At 44.1% G+C, this 24,314-nt stretch overlaps 1 pseudogene; it reads right to left on the reverse strand.

Moving 5' to 3' along the window:
- Positions 1–533: 533 nt before the first annotated feature.
- The window catches only part of LOC115152676 (probable E3 ubiquitin-protein ligase HECTD2), a 49,634-nt pseudogene continuing 25,853 nt past the window's right edge, over positions 534–24,314 (reverse strand).

The following is a 24,314-nucleotide window of genomic DNA, read 5'->3' on the forward strand; positions in this document are numbered from 1 at the left end:
TAATACTGTTAGTTTAAACAATATGTATGTGGATTTACTTTTCAGGTTTATGTTGATAATGTTTTGTCTATCCAAAGATCCTACACAACGTTTCTGACCAAAGGTTTCTCTTTAAATCTACCAGGCAGGCAGAAATAAGGCCACAAAGCTATTTACCTTAATAGTCAGAGATAAAGATTCCAACATACAACCTGACAGTCATGGTCCCACTGCTACCATAGAAACAGGTGCTCAGATTTTCTATTATTACCAATCCAGTGAAAGAGCTATAATTCTGCTGTGCCTAGAAATAGACAGCAATGTTAAATATATATCCAAGACCTCACAAGACAATCTATATCTCATGACAAAAGTAACATTCTTTAACCAGCAAAGCCTTAGTTTTGAATACTTATGTAACAGTGTACTACAAATCAAGCAAAGAAAATACACATTGTGACCTCACAAAAATATATCTGAATCTATTGAAGCACATTTGAGAAGTTTGAGAAATCACCAACACTCATCTGTGAATCTCATAGCTGCAGACTAAGTCACTCTAAGCCAAAGCCCTCTGCGTTGGAGATGGTTAACTTCTGCTTCAGTTCCTTCCTACTTTTATAAGGTGGGAGGCAGATCTGGTTGAAGCAGGTGTGTGATATGGGTAACCTGAAAAAGACAAAGATAACATGTCAGCAATGAGCTCTCAAATTACTGTAAGGGCCCTTCTGTTGCCAAAGCATTAAGCAGCCTGCATTATAACAGATTAGAGAGTGACACCACTATTTGTCTACTCAAACTATACAATACTGTAGCAATACTGTATGATGCTCAACATACAGTGAGGGAAAAAAGTATTTGATCCCCTGCTGATTTTGTATGTTTCCCACTGACAAAGAAATGATCAGTCTATGATTTTTATGGTAGGTGTATTTGAACAGTGAGAGACAGAATAACAACAAAAAATCCAGAAAAACATATGTCAAAAATGTTATAAATTGATTTGCATTTTAATGAGGGAAATAAGTTTGGACCCCTCTCAATCAGAAAGACTTCTGTACTCAAGGGTGTCTTTTATACAGGTAACGAGCTGAGATTAGGAGCACACTCAAAGGGAGTGCTCCTAATCTCAGTTTGTTACCTGTATAAAAGACACCTGTCCACAGAAGCAATCAATCAGATTCCAAACTCTCCACCATGGCCAAGACCAAAGAGCTCTCCAAGGATGTCAGGGACAAGATTGTAGACCTACACAAGGCTGGAATGGGCTACAAGACCATCGCCAAGCAGCTTGGTGAGAAGAGGTGACAACAGTTGGTGCGATTATTTGCAAATGGAAGAAACACAAAAGAACTCTCCCTCGGCCTGGGGCTCCATGCAAGATCTCACCTCGTGGAGTTGCAATGATCATGAGAACGGTGAGGAATCAGCCCAGAACTACACGGGAGGATCTTGTCAATGATCTCAAGGCAGCTGGGACCATAGTCACCAAGAAAACAATTGGTAACACACTACGCCGTGAAGGACTGAAATCCTGCAGCGCCCGCAAGGTCCCCCTGCTCAAGAAAGCACATATACATGCCCGTCTGAAGTTTGCCAATGAACATCTGAATGATTCAGAGGATGTTACGCACGCCTCTAGAAAGAGGGAACGCAACACCCTGCTACAACTTAACTCTCCGTGTTGTGAAAAAGGTAGGGAAGTGTAGGTGTGAGCAAGGATGACAAATAGGCAGAGAATACCGTTAACAGGGAATTTATTCCTTCACGCGGTAAGGTTGGGGAAAAGGGGCTGGACGGAACCAAAGCAAAGAAACCAAATATCAAAGCCCCCTCTCCTACCTTACCTGCCTACCCACTACTTACCTAACTAGCACCACCTGGTGCACTAACCAAAATACAGGGGATGGTCCGCCCAGGTCTTTCCTAGTGTGCATAGACAAATTACTACGGGTATATGTATGCCCGCGGGCCTCTTGCCTAAGCACTGCCTAGGTGCCTTCCCCTTCCCCCTGGGAACCAAGGAAACAGAATAACAAACAATTTCACAACTAAACTGAGAAAAACTCAGGACATTAAAGAAGCTCTCTCTCTCTGAGCAACACACTAACACAGAACATAATAAGGTTTCTCAGCAACAACTAACTCAGTACATACCAAATTATCTTTCTGAGAAACAACCAACATATATCTATCTATCCCTCTGCCAACAACCTCCTCTCTCAGCAAATATCTCTCAGCAAATATCTCTCAGCAAATATCTCTCTGCAAATATCTCTCTGCAAATATCTCTCTGCAAATATCTCTCTGCAAATATCTCCCTGCAAATATCTCCCTGCAAATATCTCCCTGCAATCATCTCTGTGTGTGTCTCCTCTGAGCAACAGCACACTGGCTTATATAGCTTTAGGTGGGGTTGTTAATTGGAGACAGCTGCGTCCTGACGAGGGGGCGGGGTCAGCTCTCCAATCAGCAATGGGGCCGACCAATCAGCTGCTTGGAGAACTTCAGGAAGCCATTACCTGAAACACAAACTACAACAGAGAAACTGGGGAACGTAACAGAGAACAACTGGGTGAAAGTGTTGTGGTCAGATGAGACCAAAATGGAGCTCCTTGGCATCAACTAAACTCGCCGTGTTTGGAGGAGGAGGAATGCTGCCTATGACCCCAAGAACACCATCCCCACCGTCAAACATGGAGGTGGAAACATTATGCTTTGGGGGTGTTTTTCTCCTAAGGGGACAGGACAACTTCACCTCATCAAAGGGACGATGGACGGGGCCATGTACCGTCAATTCTTGGGTGAGAACCTCCTTCCCTCAGCCAGGGCATTGAAAATGGGTCGTGGATGGGTATTCCAGCATGCCAATGACCCAAAACACACGGCCAAGGCAACAAAGGAGTGGCTCAAGATGAAGCACATTAAGGTCTTGGAGTGGCCTAGCCAGTCTCCAGACCTTAATCCCATAGAAAATCTGTGGAGGGAGCTGAAGGTTCAAGTTGCCAAACGTCAGCCTCGAAACCTTAATGACTTGGAGAAGATCTACAAAGAGGAGTGGGACAAAATCCCCCCTGAGATGTGTGCAAACCTGGTGGCCAACTACAAGAAACGTCTGACCTCTGATTGCCAACAAGGGTTTTGCCACCAAGTACTAAGTCATGTTTTGCAGAGGGGTCAAATACTTATTTCCTTCATTAAAATGCAAATCATTTTATAACATTTTTGACATGCGTTTTTCTGGATTTTTTTGTTGTTATTCTGTCTCTCAATGTTCAAATAAACCTATCATTAAAGTTATAGACTGATAATTTCTTTGTCAGTGGGCAAACGTACAAAATCAGCAGGGGATCAAATACTTTTTTCCCTCACTGTATAGCATTTGCAGTCAACTAGTGAATTAAAATGACCTATGATAGCCATTCCCTTTCACTCAGTCAACTTTGGTAGAACATACTATTGTGAGTTGCACTCTCGTGACAGTTGAAGGATCTACGAGGCCAATGAAATCAGTGTCTTGCTGAAGCCCCGCCTTCCACTTGTGATAAGGTTGAGGCTCGGATTCATTCATTCAATTATTCCGCTATTCAGGGTGAAGAGGAACAATTTATGCTACTAAAAAAGAAATTGGAAAACAAGTGTCTTACGTTACGCCAACTAAACTGTCCCATAGTGGTAGACTGTGCTCACCCCATGGATGTTGTGTGCTGAAGGTTGTACTTGTTCTCATAAATTAATCTTATGAGATCACAAACAATTAGTTATTCTTCAATTTGCTGGTGCCATGACTAAGATGGCTAAGAAAACAACCGAGAAGATGATAGCTAAGCTGAGTTCGGGGATGAATCATGCCCCCAGTCATGTAGTTAAAGCGTTTCTCTTAAAGATAATCAATTCAAATGTTATTTGTCACATGTGCCGAATACAACAGGTATTCACCTAACAGTGAAATGCTTACTTGCAAGCCCTTAACCAACAATGCAGTTTTAAGAAAATACCTAAAAAAAGTAAGAGATAAGAATAACAAATAATTAAAGAGCAGCAATAAATAACAATAGCGGGGCTATATACAGAGGGTACCGGTACAGAGTCAATGTGCGGGGGCACTGGTGTCGAGGTAATTCAGGTAATATGTACATGTAGGTAGAGTTATTACGTCTTACATCTACACGTTCCGCTAGCGGAACGTCTGCTCCAATATCCAATGATGGGCGGGGCGCGAAACACAAACTCCTCTAAAATCCGAAAACTTCCACTTTTCAAACATATGACTATTTTACAGCTATTTAAAGACAAGACTCTCCTTTATCTAACCACACTGTCCGATTTCAAAAAGGCTTTACAGCGAAAGCAAAACATTAGATTATGTCAGCAGAGTACCCAGCCAGAAATAATCAGACACCCATTTTTCAAGCTAGCATATCATGTCACATAAACCCAAACCACAGCTAAATGCAGCACTAACCTTTTATGATCTTCATCAGATGACACACCTAGGACATTATGTTATACAATACATGCATGTTTTGTTCAATCAAGTTCATATTTATATCAAAAACCAGCTTTTTACATTAGCATGTGACGTTCAGAACTAGCATTCCCAGCGATCACTTCCGGTGATTTTACTAAATTACTCACGATAAACGTTCACAAAAAGCATAACAATTATTTTAAGAATTATAGACACAGAACTCCTCTATGCACTCGATATGTCCGATTTTAAAATAGCTTTTCGGATGAAGCACATTTTGCAATAATCTAAGTACTTCCATCAGCCATCAGGGGCTAGCTATTTAGACACCCAACCAGTTTAGCCTTCACCAAAATCACATTTCCTATAAGAAAAATTATTTTACCTTTCCTGTTCTTCGTCAGAATGCAGTCCCAGGACTTCTACTTCAATAACAAATGTAGGTTTGGTCCCAAATAATCCATCGTTATATCCAAACAGCGACGTTTTGTTCGTGAGTTCTAGACACTATCCCAACGCTAAATCTCGGCCACGAGCATGGCGCAGAATGTGACAAAAAATGTCTAAATATTCCATTACGTACTTCGAAGCATGTCAACCGCTGTTTAAAACCAATTTTTATGCAATTTATCTCGTAGAAAAGCGATAATATTCCGACCGGGAATCTGCCTGTCTGTATACTGAGGGAAAAACCGAAAGCCGGGGGCGGGGCGGGTCGCGAGCGTAAGGCTTAGTCCACTGAGTGACCACTTAGCTTTTGCTCTCCTTTGTTTCAGCCAGGGCTTTGAATTACGTCATTCCTGTTTTTCCCGGGCTCTGAGACTCCATTGGAGATGTGGGAAGTGTCACGTAACAGCAGAGATCCTTAGTTTTTGGAAGAGATGTCAAAGAAAGCAAATAAATGGTCATACAGGGTACTTCCTGAACAGAACCATCTCAGGTTTTTGCCTGCCATAGGAGTTCTGTTATACTCACAGACACCATTCAAACAGTTTTAGAAACTTTGGAGTGTTTTCTCTCCAAAGCTAATAATTATATGCATATTCTAGTTTCTGGGCAGGACTAATAATCAGATTAAATCGGGTACGTTTTTTATCCAGCCGTGAAAATACTGCCCCCTAGCCATAAGAGGTTAAAGTGACTATGCATAGATAATAACAGAGAGCAGCAGCAGCGTGGGGGGGGGGGGGGGGCAATGCAAATAGTCTGGGTAGCCATTTGATTTGCTGTTCAGGAGTCTTATCGCTTGGGGTTAGAAGCTGTTTAGAAGCCTCTTGGACCTAGACTTGGTGCTCCGGTACCGCTTGCCGTGCGATAGCAGAGAGAACAGTCTATGACTAGGGTGGCTGGAGTCTTTGACAATTTTTAAGGCCTTCCTCTGACACCGCCTTGTATAGAGGTCCTGGATGGCAGTAAGCTTGGCCCTGGTGATGTACTGGGCCGTATGCACAACCCTGTGTAGTGCCTTGCGGTCAGAGGCCGAGCAGTTGCCATACCATGCAGTGATGCAACCCGTCAGGATGCTCTCAATGGTGCAACTGTAAAACCTTTTGAGGATCTGAGGACCCATGCCAAATCTTTTGCCAAATCTGAGGACCCATGCCAAATCCCCCGAGGGGGAATAGGTTTCGTTGTGCCCTCTTCACGACTGTCTTGGTGTGCTTGGACCATGTTAGTTTGTTGGGGATGTGGACGCCAAGGAACTTGAAGCTCTCAACCTGCTCCACTACAGCCCCGTCGATGAGAATGGGAGAGTGCTCGGTCCTCCTTTTCCTGTAGTCCACAATCATCTCCATTGTCTTGATCACATTGAGAGAGAGGTTGTTGTCCTTGCACCACACGGTCAGGTCTCTGACCTCCTCCCTATAGGCTGTCTCATTGTTATCGGTGATCAGACCTACCACTGTTGTGTCATCGGCAAACCAATTGATGTGGTTGGCGTCGCGCATGGCATGACTGAACAGGGAGTAAAGGAGGGGACTGAGCATGCACCCCTGAGGGGCCCCCGTGTTGAGAATCAGCGTGGCAGATGTTTTGTTACCTACCCTTACCACCTGGGGGTGGCCCTTCAGGAAGTCCAGGATCCAGTTGCAGAGGGAGGTGTTTAGTTCAAGAGTCCTTAGCTTAGTGATGAGCATTGAGGGCACTATGGTATTGAACGCTGAGCTGTAGTCAATAAATAGCATTCTCACATAGGTGTTCCTTTTGTCCACGTGTGGAGTGCAATAGAGATTGCATCATCTGTGGATCTGTTGGGACGGTATGCAAATTGGAGTGGGTCTAGGGTTTCTGGGATAATGGTGTTGATGTGAGCCCTGACCAGCCTTTCAAAGCATATCATGGCTACAGACATGAGTGCTACGGGTCAGTAGTCATTTAGACAGGTTACCTTGGTGTTATTGGGCACAGGGACTATGGTGGTCTGCTTGAACCATGTTGGTATTACAGACTCAGACAGTGAAAATGTCAGTGAAGACACTTGCCAGTTGGTCAGTGCATGCTCGCAGTACACGTCCTGGTAATCCGTCTGACCCTGCGGCCTTGTGAATGTTGACCTGTTTAAAGGTCTTACATCGGCTGTGGAGAGAACGTGACCACACAGTTGTGTGATGCTCTCATGCATGTTTCAGTGTTACTTGCCTCAAAGCAAGAATATAAGTTATTTAGCTCATCTGGTAGGCTGGTGTCTCCGGGAAGCTCTCGGCTGTGCTTCTCTTTGTAGTCTGTAATAGTTTGCAAGACCTGCCACATCCGATGAGCGTCGGAGCCGCTGTACGATCTACAGAATGTGTAGTTTGTCTCATCTTGGAGCAAGCTCAGGGGGTCCGCGCTCAAAACAATCCGTTGCATTGCCACGTACTGCGTACAAACTCGTGTAGCATTCTTGAGGAAGCTTGTAATTACTGATGGTGACTTTCCTTTCCCAGATGCCAGTACCTCTACTGGGACCGAGGCGCAAAAAGCGGAGATGTATTGGACAAATGTTTTGTCTGCCGATCTGTAGCCGGTTAAGGGAGGCCCCCACTGCCTGTGTCTGCTTTGCTAAAGCACCGCTTGCCTCTCTTCCCAGACTTGTTGATGAAGGGTCCAGTCCCACCTCAGTGATCTGGCCCTAGGTGGACTTTCAATACCGGGCTAGCAAAACGAGCAAGGGATAGTGTGCTTGTCAGGTTGGCTAACTCGCCAAGGTGAGCTACCTACTACTAGCTATACCTCCCTCCCCACATGGAGTTGCTGGGTTAGTTATCTTTTTTAGTACACGTAGCGTTAAGTAAATTGGTTATTCTAAACGGACTGTGCTGCGGTCAAAGAGGCTATCTAGCCGAGCTTATGCTAAAAAATCCTCCTGGCTAATGTGGGCTAGCATGCTTAACTTGTGGCAAGTGAAACTTACTAGGTTTCCCCAAGCGTTATGGCAACCCCATTCCTATTTTCAGTTGCTGTAGATGGAGGGTGTGAAGGAAATGGGGTTTGCGTGCAGCCCCTTTGCCCGTAAAGGGGCTGGGCTTCATGCAGGCTATACAGTCTCATGGAAGCAAAACGTATGTTGGAAGTTTGTCTGTGTCAACCTGGCCAACATCCTGTGAAATTGCAGAGCGCGAAATTCAAACTACAGTATTATAAATATTTATCTTTCATAAAATCACAAGTGTAATACATCAAAATAAAGCTTAACTTCTTCTTAATCCAGCCGCGGTGTCAGATTTCAAAAAGGCTTTACGGCAAAAGCAAACCATGTGATTATCTGAGGTCAGCACCCCGCATACAAACACATGAAAAACATATTTCAACCAGGCAGGTGTGACACGAATGTCAGAAATAGCGATATAAAAAATGCCTTACCTTTGATGATCTTCTTCTGCTGGCACTCCAAAAGGTCCCAGTTACATCACAAATGGTCCTTTTGTTCGATAATGTCCTTCTTTATATCCATAAAAACTCAGTTTAGCTGGCGCGCTTCAGTCAATAATCCACCCAGTTTCCCACCATCAAAATGCATAAAAAATGTATCCCAAACGTTACTAATAAACTTTTCCAAACAAGTCAATCAACGTTTATAATCAAACCTTAGGTACCCTAATACGTAAATAAACTCTAAAATTTCAGACGAAGAATTGTTATTGTCTATACCGGAGAAAAATACCAAAGAACGCTTTCTCTTCCACACGCTTGGAAACACTACAGCCAAAATGGGAGCCACCTAGAAAAACTACAATTTCTGGCTCATTTTTCCAAAAACCAGCCTGAAACTCTTTCTAAAGACTGTTGACATCTAGTGGAAGCCCTAGGAACTGCAATCTGGGAGGACTTGGCCTTATAATTAAAGTGATAACCTTTGAAAATGGAGGTAGGCAGAATTCTTTTGGGGAGGGATGGTTTTTCCTCTGGGTTTCGCCTGCCATTTCAGTTTTGTTATACTCACAGACATAATTTTAACAGTTTTAGAGTGTTTTCTATCCAAATCTACCAATTATATGCATATCCTAGCTTCTGAGCCTGAGTAACAGGCAGTTTACCTTGGGCATGCTTTTCACCTGGACGTCAAAATACTGCCCCCTACCCAAGAGAGGTTAATGTTGCCCCCTCCGTTACCACGTGTTCCACATTGTTCACAGGGTTCAAGGAGTATATCAATCTCCCGAGGGTGAGTGTGACAAGTTTAGTCATTTTAGGCAAACCTTGGCACAAATCGTTTTTTCAACCGAGTTCCAGTATTCAGGGGTGTTAAGTGTTGTCTCCCGAACGTGAGTTCGATGAAGAGTGTGGTGGAAATGGAAGAACCAATCTCTCCCAATCCACATGGTGGCATCACGCCCATTGAGATGGCACTTCACGGGAGTCGCGCTGGCTGCGCCAACCAATGGCCCGCAAGTGGAGTGTCGCCCTGGATCATGCGAACAGTGACGTCAGGTTACAGGCTGAAATTTGTTATGCAACCCCCACCCTTCTGCAGCATCATCATGACGACTGTTGCAAGGCATCAGTGCCTGTTTTGAGGAAGGAAATATCTTCCGGTCTCCAGAAGCAGGCAATCCGAGTGGTTCCTGTGTCCAAAATACGGGACTGCTGGTACTGTCGGTATTCCTGGTTATGATGGGACGGAACAGTGCATCCCATTCTAGACCTATGTGATCTCAACAAGCACCTCAGAGTCTCGGAATGCTCAAGAGCCGCCGGCTATTACAGTGATTGGCTGGTGGCAATGGAGTCGAAGGGGCAAGCAGTGCTACACACATCCATGCTACTGTCCCGTATTCAGTCTCTAGGCTTCATAAGAAACCAGAAATATAGTTGTTTGACTCCATCTCAGCGCATTCCTTTTCTGGGTGTTGAGCTAGGCTCACTCGCGTTTCACGCTTTTTTATCCCCATGGAGGGTGTCCGGGTTCCAGCTCTGCTTAGCCAAATTTTGGCTGGGTCACACGTTTTTGCCAGTGCCTATGCCTACTGGGGATGATGGCTTCTATGATGGAAGTCGTTCCTGTGGGGTTAATATGGCCCTTCCAGTACTGAGTGCTAGCAACTCACCTGGACGCATCTCTCAGCCTAAGTCGATCACGTCGGAGGTCCCTGTCAGGCCTACAGGCCATGGCCCAGTGGTGGGACCCTCTACTATTGTCAGGGAGATCCCGTGGGCTGAATTGTATCCCACAAGTTGATCATGACAGATGCATTGCAGACGGACACTCCCTATTGCTGGGGAGCAGTGTGGACATGCTTTTGCTTTGGGATACGCATGTCCCCGGTTGCCTCAACTCAGGTGCAGATATTTTATCCAGGTGGTTACCTTCTGTTTCAGCAGTGGAGGCTCTCCAAGGTATGGGACATTTTTTGACAGGGCCAATATAAATATTTACACTTCACTAGAAAAAACAGTGTTTATTTTTCGTGATGAGGGACACTATCACACCAGTGGTCTCACACCCTCCTTTACGCATTTCCACCAGTGGTTCTGATTCAGCCCACGGTGGAGTGGGTGTGCTGGGAGAGGCTTACCATGGATTGTTGTGGCTCCTCGTTGACCCAAGCAGCTTTGGTTCATGGAGATCATTCGCCTTTTAGATGGGGACCCATGGAAACTTGCAAACTCCCAATCCCTGTTGTCCCAGGTGCATGTGCAGGTTTGGCAAGTGAGGCCAGAGACTTGGTTCCTATGGGCCTGGTCCCTAAGCGGGCCATTGTGATGGCTAGAGGTTTACCTCAGAATATTATTGCTACCATTCAGTCTGCAAGGGCGCCCTCCACGAGAGGGCTGTATGCGTATAAGTGGCAATCGTTTGCACTCTGGTGTCAAGATAAGGGCCTTGTTTTTTTTCAGTGCTCTGTGAGGGACATCCTTATGTTCCTACAGGAGCTTTTCAAGCATTCTCCACTTTAAAAGTGTACATGGTCGCTGTCTCGGCGTGTCATGTGGGAATTGACGGTACCTCACCGGGGGCTCACTGGTGGTGCGGTTCCTGAAAGGTGTATGTCGTCTCAGACCGGTCTCTTAACCAACTAATTGCGCCCGCTTGGGACTTGGCGCTGGTTTTGGAGACACGGTGTGTCACCCCTTTGAGCCTCTGGAGTCAGTGGATCTGAAGATCCTCTCCTGCAAACCTCCCTGCTCAGGGCTTTGGCCTCCACTAAATGTGTTGGGGTTGTCCATTATCTATACACCCTTCCTGTACTCAGTTCGCCCTGTGTGACTCTAAGTGGTCGTTGCATCCAAATGCGGCCTTTGCCCCAAAAGTAATGGCTATGTCCCTTTTCGCCTCCTACTTTTGCTTCCGGAGAGCAACATTGGTTACATGCCCTGTGTCCAATGCAAACTTTAAACAAACATGGGATATCCATAACTTTTTGTCTGTCTTGCTAATCCAGTTTATAAGAATATTTTGAAGATAAATACACAATGCAGAGGATGAGAGGACAAGAGTACTAAAAACTAAATAGAGTACTAATGGTCAATAGGGAATTGTCAGAGCTATAGTTGTTTCTCAGTTCAAATGCTGTTTAGAATCTGTGGAATGTCAGTCCTGAACTCAGAGCTATGTGTGCTACGTTCTGTACATTGAGTCTGGAGCAGGATATTTGTTATTTGGCCATTGGCCCAGTTGTACTGCAAGGACTTCTGATTGGTCAACCCCAGGCTAGGGTGGGGGGTTATAAATGACATCCTGTTTCTTTGTTCTGGGGAGAAAAGCTGAGGACAGGGATGACTGAAAATCTACCTCCCAGCATAACATCTATGATTTGTCCTTTTCAAATAAATACATTTTTCTCCCCTTGATTTGCTTTGGGGTTTGTGTTTAGGAAGAATAACATTAACTGCTAACACTTGGTGCCGTGACCTGGATGAATTGGTCTGAATAACAACAAGAAAAACTTATGAACTGTGTGGTGATCCGGAGGAAAGAGAGAAGGCTGTGCGCAACCCACTTTGGGGAGTCAACTCTTAATCTCCTGATTGATGGCATAGTTGCTGGGTGAGTCTAGACCAATATAATTTTAAATAACCAAATCAGGTTAAAATAGTGCATGCAATGAGTGGTACGTATCTGTGATGTATAAGGTTCAAGTCCTTTGTTCTCTATTAAAAGGTTCAAGTCCTTTGTTCTCTATTAAAAGGTTCAAGTCCTTTCTCTATTATAGGGGTTCGAGGCTTTTATTAAAAGGTTTGAGGCCTCTGTTTTTGTGAAACCTTGTTGTATGGAAGTGAGTTGCTAGTTGAGTAGCAATTGTTAAACATGTGGTAAATGTAAACCTTGTAAGCATTCAACAAGCCTTGAAGTGAACACAAGTTTTTATGGATAACCAGGCCCTACAGAAACAATTTGTTCTAGAAGAGGTTTGAGTCCTCAAAAGGGGTTTTATATATATACACATACATATATTTTGGGGTTAAATAAATATATGAACATAGAGATATATTATACAACTATTGACGTTAATGTAATGCCATTGTTAAGTGAGAAAACCACTCTGAAAAAGGGTGGATCAGATGTTAAATTCACTGTCTAGTGATATAAAGAACCATTTAAAAGTAGAGGAGGAGACATGGGTGAAAAAGTCAGAGGTGACCCCCACCTGTGGCCTCTCTGTTCCCTCTGTCTATCCTCACACTGAGTTGTGCAAGGCAGATCAGGTTTCAAGCATCTGGTCAGCATTGCCTGGCTTTGAGTCAACAGATTTTGACAGCAGGCGACGAACGATGTCTTAGGCCAACCAGAACACAGGCTGTAAAAGATAGTAAAGATAAACCTCTAGTGACAGTAATCACACATAAATCAGCACCCCCAAAACAGTTGCATGAATGGTCAAAAACGTTTAAGCATCCACGAGATGAGGGTATCAGAGTTGTGCAGATTCCGAGTGAAACCAACAACATTATTCGTTCAATAGATGAGAAACCTGGTGTATGTCATAATTTCGGGATTTCTGGTCACTGGCAACAAGACTGTTGGAAAATAAAATGTGATTTCATGAGAAGTGGCCAGGAGAAGCAGGGTCGGTCTAAAGGAAAATGGAATCAAGACAACAGCCCCAATGACACAATGCTGGTGCAGAAATTTAAGAAGCTCTCTCTGGCTCAGCAGCAGAGTTTGCTGGATGCTTTAGAGGTAAACTAACAGCCCCTCTCTTACATCCCATCTCAGCTGGTGTACATATGAAATCGGTTGGAATATTTGTGTACATGATGGTTAACAACTTTGCAGTATATTTTTTAGTAGATACGAGTGCTGAAGTCACTGTATTGCCCATATCTTATGCAAAACATATATAGTGGCAAGAACAAGTATGTGAACTCTTTGCAATTATCTGGGTTTCTGCATAAATTGGTCATCAAATTTGATCTGATCTTCATCTAAGTCACAACAATATACAACATAGTGTGCTTAAGCTAATAACACACAAATTATTGTATTTTTCTTGTCTATATTGAATACATCATTTAAACATTCACAGTGTAGGTTGGAAAAGGTATGTGAACCCCTAGGCTAATGATTTCTCCAAAAGCTAATTAGAGTCAGGAGTCAGCTAACCTGGAGTCCAATCAATGAGACGAGATTAGAGATGTTGGTTAGAGCTGCCTTGCCCTATAAAAAACACACACAAAATTTGAGTTTGCAATTCACTAGAAGCATTGCCTGATGTGAACCATTCCTCAAACAAAAGAGATCTCAGAAGACCTAAGATTAAGAATTGTTGACTTGCATAAAGCTGGAAAGGGTTACAAAAGTATCTCTAAAAGCCTTGATGTTCATCAGTCCACGGTAAGACAAATTGTCTATAAATGGAGAAAGTTCAGCACTGTTGCTACTCTCCCTAGGAGTGGCCGTCCTGCAAAGATGACTGCAAGGGCACATTGCAGAATGCTCAATGAGGTTAAGAAGAATCCTAGAGTATCAGCTAAAGACTTACAGAAATCTCTGGAACAGGCTAACATCTCTGTTGACGAGTTTACAATACGTAAAACACTAAACAAGAATAATGTTCATGGGAGGACACCATGGAAGAAGCCACTGCTGTCCCAAAAAACATTCCTGAATGTCTGAAGTTTGCAAAAGTGCACTTGGATGTTCCACAGTGCTACTGGTAAAATATTCTGTGGACAGATGAAACTATAGTTGAGTTGTTTGGAAGGAACACACAACACAATGTGTGGAGAAAAAAAGGCACAGCACACCAACATCAAAACCTCATCCCAACTGTAAAGTATGGTGGAGTGAGTATCATGGTTTGGGGCTGCTTTGCTGTCTCAGGGCCTGGACAGCTTGCTATCATTGATGGAAAAATCAATTCCCAAGTTCATCAAGACATTTTTCAGGAGAATGTTAGGCTATCTGTCCATCAATTGAAGCTCAGCAGAAGTTGGGTGATACAACAGGACAACGACCCAAAACACAGAAGTAAATCAACAACAGAATGGCTTCAACAGAAGAAAATATGCCTTCTGGAGTGGCCCAGTCAGAGTCCTGAACTCAACCCGATTGAGATGCTGTGGCATGACCTCAAGAGAGCAGTTCACACCAGACATCCCAAGAATATTGCAGAACTAAAACAGTTTTGTAAAGAGGAATGATCCAAAATTCCTGACCGTTGTGCAGGTGTGATCCGCAACTACAGAAAATGTTTGGTTGAGGTTATTACTGCCAATGGAGGGTCAACCAGTTAAATCCAAGGGTTCACATACTTTTTCCACCCTGCACTGTGTATGTTTACACAGTGTGTTCAATAAAGACATGACAACATATAAGTGTGTGTTATTAGTTTAAGCAGACTGTGTTTGTCTATTGCTGTGATCTAGATGAAGATCAGATCAGATCAGATTTTATGACCAATTAATGCAGAAATTCAGGTATTTCCAAATGGTTCACATACTTTTTCTTTCCACTGTATGTCCTCAGTACATGGGCAAAAAGATGAGAGCAACAGGAGTGGGCGGGGGGGGGGGGCTTCAGAACCATGCTATTTGGACTACGAAGAGAAATGAGTGAGGAACTTTGCATATGGAACCAGTGTGCTTGACAGGTGTTGCCCCACCTTGCACAAAACTACATCCCAGTAGAAAGGAAGCTATGGACGCTACTAAAGTAGTGATTAAAGATCTACGGGACATGGGTATAGTTGAAAAGACACCATGTAATCCAGCTACTCTGATGTATCCTCCAGATACCACATTACTTGAACACAACTGTTGTGAGTTGTTTTGGGTCAGCGCTCTGATGAGTTTATAGAGTAATTTGTTGGAAAACCCTGAGTTTATCTTATACACAGACGGTTCAAGCAGTGAGGAAGGTAGGCTGGGCAGTGACTACAATGGACAATGTCCCTACCAGGCATGTTAGATTTGAGAAAATCAGATATTCACTTTGAGCGAAACAGTACTTAACTATTGCATACAACTTTCTAATGGGGAATAACTCCAGAAGGGGGTCATGACGTGGTGCCAGGACAGTGGGTGATGGTAAAAAAAATATGTGACAGACACATTAGGGCCAAAATGGGAAGGTCCTTATGAAGTTTTGCTGATAACGAGGTCAGCAGTAAAGGTCCAGGGAAAATCACAATGGATACATGTCACTCATTGCAAGGTTGTCCATTTTGATGACAAAGCGGAGCCTGGAGAATAAAGAACTGATGGATTAGCAATTGGGGCTCAATCTCGGGTGAAGAAGCATAGTAAGATGATCAGAACCTGATAAACTTCTATGTTATATACTGCAGTCGTCAAGTTAGGGATATCTAGGTGAAATGTACAACTTTTTCTTGAAAATCGGGACATGCTTACTTAGGGAAATATATGTGAAATATCAATTTCTCTTAACTTTTTTGTTTCCTTCGTTACAAGTTATGAGAATCTATCATCTGAGGCTGCAGCAATATCCCTTGACTGTACCTGAAACAATACAAGATCACCGGTGGAGTGCAACCAGTGGAATGGAAGAAGAATTCCTCACACCGGCAGACTGTCAGAACATAATTTATAATAGTTATCTATGGGACTGATACCAGTGTGGAAGAGCTGGTCACTTTTAAAGGACTTTGTGAATGATTACCTTGACAATAGGACGATTGAATATTATTGTCTTGCAGACAAGTGAAAGATGTTAGAAATTATTTTCCTTTTGAGTTAATCCTAATACAGGATGTGGGTGGTGTTTCCATTTCTAACACAGAGATGCATCAGCAGGATGAGGGACACTCGAGCGTCAATACGTTTCTAGCTCTCTCTCTACACAATGCCACAGTAGTCAAAGTAGTTGTTGGGTTTGTATGTATGCACCATTCACATCAAGGGCAGGTATTCCATTAGAGCCTATTCCTTTTAACCAGAGTGAAATGTTGGGTGGTTATGTTTTAATAGGTCAGTCTCTCGGAACTTGTCTCAACTGCACCAGGACGGGTTTGTCAAAGGGTTGACTATAGGAGATATTTGTGCTACGGCGAGTTAGGCATCATCACACACTTTTGGATGTCACTGCTCCCAGTGTAGCACACAGTGTGCTTACGGTTGGGACAGGGGAAAGTCACTAAGCAGCACGCCATCTGCACAATACCCAGACTGCCTCATCTGGCAGGGTCAGGTCTGGCTGGTGTGCCAAGGGCCATTTCATTTAGCATCCGTTGGGGTCGGCTTGGGGCACGATTATATTTCCCCATAGTATTTTGTATCGAAGTTGATTGACATAACAGGAACGTAGCATTACGACTATACTGAATGGCCCCCTACCGCCCGTTCCTGGGCTCAGTGAAGAGCGGTATTAAATCAAAGGAATTAATCCGAGCCTCACGCTTGTCAGAGAGACATGGATTTCATTGGCCTTGTCAGGCGTGATTACAGATCCTTCAATCGAAGCCTTGAGAGTGTGATTCCCCATAGTATGCTGTACCTTGTTTCCCTCCTTGAACAGTATTGTTAGTCAATGTTACAGTCTATAATGTTTATTTGTGTTTGGATATTGTTCTAATTATATTGTTGGATATATCTGAGAGTAAGAGCCAATGAGTGATGAGATGACTACAGTACCAGTCAGTGGACACGTCGATCTTGGCTATCTTGAAGTTTAGGTCAACCAACCCTCCCACGGGGACACGGTCACATCCTGTGGCGAAGTGGAGCAGCTTCTTCTGCAGCTCCAAAGGGAAAGCCAGTACCACATCCCAGAAATGGCTAAACACACACACAAACAGGTGGTGTCAATAAAAAATTCCAGACAGGCAATGTAAAACACAGCCAACGTGACTATTCTGTTATGGCAGCATGTCAAGACCTAAATTTAGACGGCTGTTGTAACATCACTCACGATTGCATGAAATGGATAGTGAACTACACTCTGAGAAAAAAAGGGTTCCAAAAGGGTTCTACAGCTGTCCCCATAGAATAACCCTTTTTGGTTCCAGGTAGAACTCTTTTGGGATCCATGTAGAACCCTCTGTGGAAAGGGTTTTACCTGGGACCAAAAGGGTTCTACCTGGAACCAAAAAGGGTCCTTCAAATGGTTATCCTATGGGGACAGCCGAAGAACCCTTTGAGGTTCTCGATAGCTATTTTTTTTCTAAGAGTGTACAGCTCCTTGAGAAGTTATGTTGCATGACACTGCATTGACTCGTGTAATAGGAAAAGTCAATGCATAGACTTGTGTAATAGGAAAGGCCGAATGAAGAGCTATGTTATGGTTGACTTTCAAATTAAAGCAAGTGGTTGGTCCCCCAAGGGGAAAGGGGAGGGAGTGCAGCTAGAGTAAAACAGGCCTGAAAGGGACTGGAAACGCATGCAGCTGTAAAGTGGCACAGGTTGGCTGCAGGGATCCAGAGAGATGAGACAGTCAGCAGAGTGGAGGTGGTATAAAGAGTTCAGCTCTAGGTTCCTCCAACAGAGTGAAAGAGCATTGCATAATGGGTCTGTCATAATGGCTTGTTGCTAAAGGCTTTGTGGTACTCCACGGCAAGGTGAGGGGAGGATCTGGGGATCTGGGGATATTTGCCAGGTGAAAGATTGAAAAACAATGAACAGTTGTATAGATTGGGTGCACTGGGGTTTTTATGTGCATGACACTTACCGTACTGTGAGGTCAGATTTGCTGTAGCCCTCATACTGAGCTGCTTTCTGCAGGGCACTCATGCCCAGCTCTGGAGTCCCACATACCAGGATCTCTACCTCCTCAGGTCTCAGAAGCTGCATCTCCACAACACAAGATGTGTCTAGGGCTGTTACTGTGACCTTATTACCTCCACACTGGCAGTCCGGTGTCATGACCACAGACAAATTCCAGTGATGATTGAGTCACGGTAACTAGGCTTCTCCAAAATAGTTCTCTGATGCCTTTGATGGTCATTAGTAGCATACCAAACTTGCCAGTTGCTAATGGCCGGTACTCATGGCTCTATTGTCCCTCTAATCACTCTGACATCAATGCAAATAGTTTTGAAAATCAAATGAAACACTTAATGAGAGCTCTGGCATTGAGTTTGAGTGAAATCGGATAACCTGTTGCACAGCGACAGCCAGCTCCTCATAGCTAGTTGATGCATGGAATGAAATAAGTGTTCCAGTTGCTCAACATTTCTATGGGCTATGCAACCGTGTGAGAAAACAGAGTTTTGATGGCCTCTATTAAAAATCGGATGATCCCTTCAGCTTTCTTATCACTAGGCCTCCTATATTTATTTATCAACTTACCTAATATTAAGCACATTGCTTCGCTTTACAACTGGAGTAGCCTACCTTGCTGGCATGAAAATGAACCGCAGGAAAAGTGTCCTCCATTTGCTATTCAAGTGCATATGGTCTTTTTTTTTACCATGCCCCTGTTCCGACAGGTGCATGATAATGGCCCATTCTAAATGAAAACTAATTTCACACATATTATTTAGTATATGTCAATTTGTAAATCGGGAGGTACTGGAACAAAAAGTGAGCTGGAGTGGGGTGACCTGGTGAGCTCTGAGGTACAAGAACGCATGAGAAATAAAATCCCCTTAAAAGGCGCTGCATGGTCATTCCGACGTCTGCATTGGCCATGCGTGCAGCATTTACGGTGATGCGGCCTCTGCAGTAGTCAGTGCATTCAGCAGAGCTGTTGTGAAGGAATTGTCAAGGAAGTGAGTTTGTGTTTATACAGGACCTCCCGCCACCACCTACCATCAACCAATCTTGTCAATGCGGAGCTATACGGAGCCTTCCGCATTGTTACAAAATTTGGGAGGCACACAGTGATGCGGTATGGAGCTCAATTTGGCCTCTGCGTGCCTCCGGAGGATCTGTTATGTCACACCCTCCATAAATTGACTCTTCTAATAAAGCATCGCATGCATATCATTGCAGTAGGGTTGTGGAAAATGTTTTGTAGCCTAGGATCTGGGAAAAAGTGTACTTTTATAAACGCATGCAATTTTAAGTAATTTTACATGACTGGAGACTGGCAGAATATTTTTCTATATCACACAAATTATCGAAATGACAGGCTACTTTGACACTGACAAACTGAGAATCTGAGATCAATAAAAATGATCTTGTCTTGAATCCATCAACAGCCTAGGCCTAGCGTTGTGGAGACGCACATATTATAGGCTACAAAATGAGGAGGAAATTATAGTCCTAAACATGCTTTTCAGTTTCACTGACTCGACCAATGTTATGCTCACTTGCCGGAGATGGCCGAAGCATTTGTGCCAAAAGCCTATCTCGCTCAATATTTGCAAAGTTGATCATATATTTTGGTAGCCTACAGCATACAGATTAGAGTCTTCTCTTTCCAGCAGGAGCCATTTGCTTTCCAACCTTTGTTTTCAGCGATTGTATTTGAAATATTGCCAAAGGCCTGTATTGTCTACACGCTGTTCACTGACAGATTTGCCGCATGTTCCCGACTGTATGTATGTGTGAATATATATATATATACAATACCAGTCAAAAGTTTGGACACACCTACTCATTCAAGTTTTTTTTTATGTTTACCTTTTTCTACATTGTAGAATAATAGAGAAGACATCAAAATTATGAAATAATACATATGGAATCATGTACAGTATGAACCAAAAAAGTGTTAAACAAATCTAAATATATTTTATATTTTAGATGCCCCAAAGTAGCCACTCTTTGCCTTGATGACAGCTGTGCACACGCTTGGCATTCTTTCAACCAGCTTCACCTGGAATGTTTTTCCAACAGTCTTGAAGGAGTTCCCACATATGCTGAGCACTTGTTGGCTGCTTTTCCTTCAATCTGTGGTCCAATTCATCCCAAACCATCTCAGTTGGGTTGAGGTCGGGTGATTGTGGAGGCCAGGTCATCTGACGCAGCACTCCATCACTCTCCTTCTTGGTCAAATAGCCCTTACACAGCCTGGAGGTGTGTTGGGTCATTGTTCTGTTGAAAAACAAATGATAGTCCCACTAAGTGCAAACCAGATGGGATGGCGTATCTGCATAATGCCGTGGTAGTCATGCTGGTTTAGTGTGCCTTGAATTCTAAATAAATCACTGACAATGTTACCAGCAAAGCACCCCCACACGATAACACCTCTTCCTCCATGCTTCACTGTGGGAACTACACATGCAGAAATCATCCGTTCCCCTACTCTGCGTCTCACAAAGACACGGCGGTTGGAACCAATAATCTCAAATTTGAACTCATCAGACCAAGGACAGATTTCCCGTGGTCTAATGTCCATTGCTCATGTTTCTTGGCCCAAGCAAGTCTATTATTCTTATTGGTGTCCTTTAGTAGTGCTTTCTTTGCAGCAATTCAACCATGAAGGCCTGATTCATGCAGTCTCCTCTGAACAGAAGGAAAGAAATTCCACATATTAACTTTTAACAAGGCACAACTGTTAATTGAAATGCATTCCAGGTGACTACCTAATGAAGCTGGTTAAGATAATGCCAAGAGTGTGCAAAGCTGTTTAACACTTTTTTGGTTCCTACATGATTCCATATGTATTATTTCATAGTTTTGATGTCCTCTCTATTATTCTACGATGTAGAAAATAGTAAACATAAAGAAAAACCCTGGAATGAGTAAGTGTGTCCAAACTTTTGACTGGTACTGTATTTCATTGTGCCCTACAATGCATGATTCACAGTGATCAGAATATACAGTGAGCATACAAAATACTAGGAAAACCTTCCTAATATTGAGTTGCACCCCCTTTTGCCCTCAGAACAGATTCAATTCATTCTCAATCCGTCGGGGCATGGACTACAATGTGTCGAAAACGGTCAACAGGTATGATGGACCCATGTTGTCTCCAATGCTTCCCACAGTTGTGTCAAGTTGACTGGATGTTGTTTGGGTGGTGTGCCATTCTTGATCCACACAGGAAACTGTTGAGCTTGAAAAACCCAGCAACATTGCAGTTATTGACACACTCAAACCAGTGCGCCTGGTCTACAGATAGCCTGGAGACACAGAATTACACCCAGGCTCATGATACAGTATTTCTCTATGGCCTCTGTCAAAATGCAACAGCCCATGTGGGTCACCCCCACCCCAATATGAGACTACCCCACTGACGAAGTCTGGGTCGGGGTGAACCTAAGCTTTTCTGTGTCTCTGGCTGATCAGTATTCAACGGTAGCCAACAGTGTTAGATTTGTACTGCTGTAACTAGATGTTAACACATTTGTCCCAGGAGGCCTTGATCCCTATAGTCTGTCTTAATGACTAACTCATCACCTCTGTTCTTGACCCACTTAAAACTGCCCTTTTTTTGCAATTTAGGAGGGCTGTAGTATAATGTAAGCAATGTCAGTCAGTGCAACCTATACCCCAGGAGAGGGGGTCATGGGGAACAGGAGGGGGCACGTGGGTAGAAGTGTTGTATATTTACATTAACAGTCATAAGGGACTCACATAAATCACACAGCTGTGTGTGTCAGATACACACACTATGATATTAGCTTCTCTCCTACTTTTACTCAGAACTGCATGAGTTCTAAACCTGTATCAGAATGTTCAAGTTATAAACCTGGATCAGAATGTTCATCTGGAGGTTTTCTGACCACAGTGACGTGAATAACTCTTATTGTACTTTACAATCTGAAAGACCTCCAAGAGCCTGAGGAATTTTACCCCACCCCCCACTGAACGCAGAGAGAAGTCCTGACTCACCATCATAGCGTCTGATGCACACACACACTATGGAAGCCATGATAGAAGGCTGCAAACTGCTTGTAAATTGACTTCTTCAGTAGGAAATCAGTGTACAGCTGAACATATTCTGCAGAGAAAGAAAATAATTTAATAAACCACTCACGCCCACAAATAGAGGAGACATATACTCAAATACAAAGAGGAGCCTTGTGACATAACATGTGGAACAGAAAAAGACACACTAAGGGGAATTAGATTCAAGTGAATGGCATGTCTGTTTTTCAAACAGAAATGTAGTCCTGGAGGTTCAAAGCTTGATTTCATTGTAATGTGTTTAAATTGACAACCATGACCATTTGATTCGTTGAATAAGCTGTGTTAGAGATGGGATGGAACGAAACGAAGCACATCCTGTGGCCCCATGTATGTCTACCTCTCATATTTTAGCCCACAGTATAGGCCTACTCACCCTTTCTGTTCTGTTTGTTGACTAGGATCTTGTCACCTCCAGGTTATAGGACTTGACCACACCAAGCTCCTCTTGGAAAACCTAGATACAATGACACACTCATTATCTTTAAAAAAAGAGAGTGGATTTCCTGTGAAAGGCATAAGCTTATATTAGTTAATGGTCAACATTCACTTACAGTAAGCATGTGGGCTTAAAAAAATAGCCTACTGTAATCAGTAACCAGGGGTATAGATAATGTAGTTGCTCTGGTGTTTAACTCAGCTGGTGAGAGAAGGATATAGAAGCAGTTGTTTAGAGGGGTAATGGATGATGGTGGGTGTCAACTGTAACGAGGGTCGTACAAAGGGGACCAAGGTGCGGCGTGTGAAGTGCTCATATTAACTTTAATAAAACACTAAATAACAAAAGCAACCGACAACAGTCCCGTCAGGTGAAACATACACTAAACAACTACCCACAAACCACAGGAAAAAACACCCCTACTAAATATGACCTCCAATTAGAGGCAATGAGGAACAGCTGCCTCCAATTGAAGGTCATGCCCTGACCACTGCCATAAAAAATAACTTATATTAGTCAGGACGTGACAGTATCCCCCCCAAAGGTGCAGACTCCGAATGCAAACTAAACAACAAAAAAAAAACACAAAACCAACCCCAAAACAAAACACAAAGGGAGAGTAGGGTGGGTGAAAAAATGTCTATGGCGGCGGCTCTGGTTCCGGGCGTAGTACCCCCACCGCCCGCTGATCCCCCCGCTTCTGTTTGTCCGGAGGAACCAGACCATGGATCATCTTCGGAGGCTTCGGACCGCCAACGAAGGCTCTGGGCTGCAGACCACTGCCGAAGGCCCTGGGCTGCAGACCACTGCCGAAGGCCATGTGCTCACAGCAGGCACTGGCTGTACCAGGTTATGGATGCGCACTAGAGGGAGAGTGCGAGGAGCAGGAATCGGTCTCACCAGACTGGGAAGACGCACTAATGGCCAAGTGCTCACAGCAGGCACTGGCTGTACCGGGTTATGGAGGCGCACTGGAGGGCGAGTGCGGGGAGCAGGAACAGGATGTACTGGGCTGGGCAGGTGAACTGGAGGCCTGGGGCTGGCTTTGGAGGCGCCAGTCTAGAAACACGCACCTCAGGGCGAGTGCGGTGAGCAGGGACAAGACGTACTGGACTGGGCAAGCGCACTAGAGGCCTGATGCGTGGGGCTGGCTTTGGAGGTGCCAGACTAGTAACACGCACCTCAGGGCTAGTGCAGGGAGCAGGAACAGGATGTACTAATGGCCGAGTGCTCACAGCAGGCACTGGCTGTACCGGTTTATGGCTGCACACTGAAAGGAGAGTGCGAGGAGCAGGCATAGGACATACTGGACTATGAAGGGGCACTGGAGGCCTGGTGCGTGGGGCTGGCTTTGGAGGCGCCAGACTAGTAACACACCTCAGGGCTAGTGCGGGGAGCAGGAACAGGACATACTGGATTATGGAGGCATACCGGAGAGAGAGTGTGAGAAGCAGGCATATGCTCACCACAATAAGCACGGGGAGTTGGCTCAGGGCTCACCCCTGGCCCAGCCAACCTACCCGTGTGCCCCGCCTCTCGTTCTTCCCCGGTAGGCTCCTATATCTATCAATGACTTGGCCCCAAGACCAGTTTCTCCTCTCTATCCATTCCATATATAACCAAGTGTCCATCTCTGCCTGGGCACGCCACTTGATCCAGTCATTGTGGGTAGTTCTGTAACGAGGGTCGTACAAAGGGGACCAAGGCGTGGCGTGTGAAGTGCTCATATTAACTTTAATGAAACTAAATAAC

This window comes from Salmo trutta, chromosome 18, assembly GCF_901001165.1.
Source record: "Salmo trutta chromosome 18, fSalTru1.1, whole genome shotgun sequence".
Classification (NCBI taxonomy): Eukaryota; Metazoa; Chordata; class Actinopteri; order Salmoniformes; family Salmonidae; genus Salmo; species Salmo trutta.